The sequence below is a fragment of the Nanorana parkeri genome, unplaced genomic scaffold (genome assembly GCF_000935625.1).
Source record: "Nanorana parkeri isolate BGI_ZX_2015 unplaced genomic scaffold, ASM93562v1 scaffold42, whole genome shotgun sequence".
NCBI classification, from domain to species: Eukaryota; Metazoa; Chordata; class Amphibia; order Anura; family Dicroglossidae; genus Nanorana; species Nanorana parkeri.
Window position 1 is genome coordinate 652,134 of NW_017306310.1, and position 5,097 is coordinate 657,230.

Genomic DNA, 5,097 nt, shown 5'->3' on the forward strand with positions numbered 1-5,097 from the left:
ATTCCATTTTTATTTGACCTTCTTCTTTCCCACAGCTCAGATATGAGTGCTGCATCCTGGGAGTAAGCGGAGAAGGTCACATATTCTCTCCTATACCTGGAAGTACCAGGTATTTCTAGTCTAGTGTCTTGCAGACAAATGGAACGGTGAAGGAGCACTCTTAATGGGCAAACTGACAGATTCTCTTGCACTAACAATTTAATCAAACAGATTTCATCCTGCATACATCACAGTGTAATGTTTTAAAAACTCTCCTGCATGGATCTTAGGCAGCACAAAAAGTGGTCAGTGGGCTTTGTTGAATAACCTTTGGATTTAATATAAACACAGTACTGAAAAACAATTTTACTTCTCTTCCTTTCCATTGAAAGCAGCCCTTTGTTTGCAGATATAAAGGGCACAAAACACACGCAGCTCTGTATTCATTAATACATCATTATTACTTTTTTTTACATGCTTGTATTGAAATTACCTAAATTTGACCCAGTATCAGCCTCTTGCAGTTCAATGCACAGCAGAACTCAGACTGGTAGCAGTGTGGTGGTGTGCTCATATAGTAATAAGGAATATGCTGATAGGAGGAGAGATTGGGACTGGGGGAAGACCTGGAAATATAAATCGAACTGCGGCAGAGAAAACATCTCACATGTATACATTTCCTCTGTGTATTTCATTGTGTGCCTGGAATTTAGCTTTAAAAGGACAACTGTAGTGATGTTGTCAATTATTTGTTTGTATTAAAGTAAAACTCTAGGCACTTTGCTGTGTGAATGGGAACAAATAAATATTTTGTGGCGGTTTCTCCAATTTGACTACAAAGGTGAAAATACATTTTAATATGTTACTTTTGTAGAGTCGGTGATAAAAGGACTAGGAATCCCCTGACTAGCTGTTATAGGCAACACATCTGCTGGAATATACAAGGGGCAACTTACACCTACAGGGATATGCTCATATGTACTGCATTTCACATGTACCATATGGCAAACGGGTAGAGAGAACACCTCATCATACAACTTTCCAACATATGACCTGCCCATTATTTCATGTGCCCCGTAAGAATAAAAATGTACAATTGTTCAATGTAACATTCCTTATTCTAATACATAAAAAGCTACAGAGGTTGAATGATCTTATTTTTTTTGCTACGGAGAATGAGAAAAGAATAGTTAGTTACCAAATGATCCAACATCTTAATTCCCGCAGCCAGTGTAACCCTTGGATGACCAGTGAGATATCTGGAGCTTTGCATCTCTATGAACAATACAGAAATCATACTTACTGATTAACATGGATTGTTGACTTCAGGAACCAACTGTTGTCACGTTTTCACAACCGATTCGTCTAGAGGGGAAAAAAATGACATATTGCATTAAAATGTTTGTAGTCTATACAGTTCTCTACTAATGGAAAAGAATGTTTAATCACCATATGGAGTATCTGGTTATGGGGCAAGTCATTTTATTAGAGGTATACCTCAAACAGTCAATTAGGGCGTTTTGAGGTTATAAAATGGATGCATATTGTATTCATCATCCCTGCAGATATAGTATAATGTATGGAATCATCTGTTTAATGACTTCTCTAAAAACTAAATGAGCAGTAAACGTATGTTTTGTGAGCCCACCAGTCAAAACAGCTGTTTTCTAGAAGGATCATCCTAGCCCATCACCAACATTTTCAGATTGAGCCTTACCTTGTTATAATAATTATACTCATAGGAGTCATACTCCTTTGTTAATGTGGCTACAGATATCTCCCATATAAACAGGTCAGCGTTCATTTCTGGTGCTGGTCAGGGAGTTTGACATTTGCGGTCCCAACTATTTCATGTGGAAATTGGTCAAATTGAATTCTTTGTAAGCATAATGGACTGCCTGACCTTTAAACTTGGGTCAACTGACTTAAAAGACCCGATGATGGGGACTTTGTTCTGTGCCAGCCTCCTCACTATAAAAAGGTGGGTTTCCAGTAACCCATTTATCAGTGTGTTAGTGTAAAATATCAAATCGGCGCTTCCAATCCAATTAGTGAATAAATTATATATATTAAAAATTAAATATTTAAAGCTGCTGCAACCTAGACACTAAGTCCAATAATATGCAGCGCTCGTAACCTTAAATCATAATAATCAGTCAGATACGCTACACTGGTGCGGAAGTGCAGGCTGTTTGTCTCTCGATTTTACCGGCTGGTCGTTGCTCACGATTGATGTGAGTTTTCTAAAGTCTATTTCAATAAACTTATCTCGATTTACTATGCAATGAGAGGCTATCTTTTCTTATAATTGCGGGGACCTCATCTCCTATGGGATATCGTTGTGGAAACATACAAAGAAAGCACTGGGCAGCCTGCTAACATACAACTGAGCCCTTTGGCTGTGAGCTTACAACCATCTTTATGTGGTGAGTGTGCGCTCTTAGGGGATAAATGTGTGGCACGAGGCGATCTTTTACAACTACTATCAAGCACTTTGGGACTTTTTACCTATACAATACAGCAATATAACATTTGCACTTTATTGACTATTTATTGAACTACTTTTGCACTTTATATATTTCATATACATATAAGTTCTATGAATTACTATTTATCAATTTGTATTTGATATCAAGTTTGCACTATCAATATAACAAGGAGTATATAACATTGTTCACTTATTTTTGAGTGCGTTATGGAATACATATATATTTAATCCTTTATTCAGGTCACATTTTGGTTCACTATTTATTGATTTGTCTGATCAACTATTTTTCTACTAATTACTATTATGATTTAAGGTTACGAGCGCTGCATATTTATTTACTCATTTATCAGTGTGTGTTGGAGTAGTTTAGGGTGAGCTGAAAATCTGTGTAGGAGGAGCTGGTTTCTATATGGTGCTATATTGCACTATATTACGGTGGATTGCAGTGTGATAGGCTACATATTTTTGTGTACTCCCTCCAAGAAACCCAAAAGCTTTACTGAGGTCTTAGTTGCAAAATTAACATCATACAAACAAAAACAAACCTAAAAAAACACTGATGTTATTGGACACAAATGTCTTCTTTTTCATCTGTCACCTTGAGAAAGGGGACCTTTGTGTCTACAAAACCACCGGTGGGTTTCATGATCTTTTTTTTTTTGTATGATGTTAATTTTGCAACTAAGACCTCAGTAAAGTTTTTTGCCTTTCACTGCCAAGGATGGATTCTGTAAAGGTCTGGCTGTATGGCTATAAATTGACATTGAGAGTGTATATGATTGGTGACATCACTGGCAGTCAAGCTAAAGTCCTCCAGCTCTACAGCCATGAGTCCAGCAACTTGTGCAAGACAGACTCTCCTAAAGATAGCCTTATTTCACATCCCCTTACCCAAGAAAAGGGGACAATGAAGACAGACCAGGCTTTACTGATCAGTGTTGGAACTTCCAAAGTCAATGTTACATTGTCATATTAATCTGGATGTTGAGGGACTTCTAGTTAATGAACAAATAGCATGCCCAAGCACGTTTTGGTGACAGATTCTCCTAAAGTGACTCAGTCATGGAAGGTATAGAGGAGCAGCTAATGCTGGCTTCTTTCTAAAAATGCTTGTTGTCTGGTTGCATCTGGCTTCACAGGTCCAAAACAAGTATGCTGTAAAAAAGCGTCAGAATTCCTTTCTCTAGAATTGTTCCAAGTCATTGACTCAGGAAGCATTGAAGCAACATGCATTTTCAGGAGGAATAATCAGCAATGGCAGTCTCCATGATTCTCTCATGACAGTGTTAGCAACCAGTATTTGTAAGAGTTGAGCTCTTAATGTTACATCAGCACTAATTACTAGAATAGCATAAAATTAGAATGATTATTTCCATCTCCTCCCCTGAAAAAAAATATCCCGTGGTATATGTGTCTTCTCATACTGCAAGGTCTATAAGTACCCACAGACACCACTACTCAACACTTCTCAATGAAGATAGCGATTGGACAGGATAGAAAACCTTACCCAAATCACTATTGTTTCACGTTACATATGCTACAGACACCAATGTATTTCTCCCACTTCCCCTATACACTGGAATGAACGGGAAAGCTTGATTGGTTTCAGAATTTCTGTGTATGGAAAAATTTACAGATACACATGATGGGGAGAGGTCACATCATGCCAAGGCCAACAACCCTCTTATTTCTATGACTGACACTAAGGGCCGGTTCACACCATAAACTCTGCGTTCCAGTGCGTTCGGCCTCTGGAACGCACTGGAATGCAAGCTGGCCGGCTCCCTGCATTCAGGGGGAGGAAGGGGCGTGGCAGTGCATTGATGTCAATGGCACCGCAGCCACGCCCCCCACCCGCATTGCGCTGGCCCGCTCTGGGAAAGCAGGAACATTAGTGCTTGCTTTCCGGGTTCAGTGCGTTGTGCAAAAACAGTGCTTGCAGTATTTTTGCAGAACGCACTGGACCACAACACAGGCACTAATGTGTCCAGGGACAATCATCTATCCCCAACCACAGGTAATGGTTCCATGTAGGGCTGCAGCTAACGATTATTTTCATAATCGATTAGTTGGCCGATTATTAAGTTCATGTATGATTACATGTGGACTGCTGATATCAGCCTGTCATTAACTTGAACCGGTACAGCAGTCACATCTGTACGGACTACGGACCCATCTGGGATTCCTGCTGGAAGAATTCCTAGGTTCTTGCCACAATGAATGGGGCTTCACATGCTGAAATACAACATACGGCATATGGTCACTTCAATACACTTATTTGTGATTTGCCACATATGATGCTCCAATAATAATTGTATGTCTGCTGCAGTGGCTGACATAAGTGAGCGTCAGAGTTTAAAGCAGAACTTTTTTTCTGCTTTTTTAACCCTAGTGGGCCTACCCCCGCACTACAAAGGGTTAAGTGCTCATTTTTGTCTAAGCGCTAACAACAACAAAAAAGTTATGCTCACCCAAACCTCGAAGCCAGCTGGCTGCTAGTCCGGTCCCTAAAGCCTGTCTCCTCTGCTGCAGCGATGGTATGTCCCTTGGCATCCTCACATCCTATACACTGTGTATAGAACATGTTGACTCACAGGACCTTAGACCACTGCAGTGAAGGGGGGGGGGGG

General features: G+C 39.8%; 1 protein-coding gene across 1 annotated transcript in view; it reads right to left on the minus strand.

Moving 5' to 3' along the window:
- ZNF710 (zinc finger protein 710) overlaps positions 1 to 5,097 on the minus strand; it is a 79,828-nt gene that overhangs the window by 58,673 nt on the left and 16,058 nt on the right. The window contains exon 2 of the mRNA XM_018571653.1: positions 1,283 to 1,344. The gene's annotated coding sequence lies outside the window, so the exon portion shown is untranslated. The remainder of the gene's footprint in view (positions 1 to 1,282; positions 1,345 to 5,097) is intronic.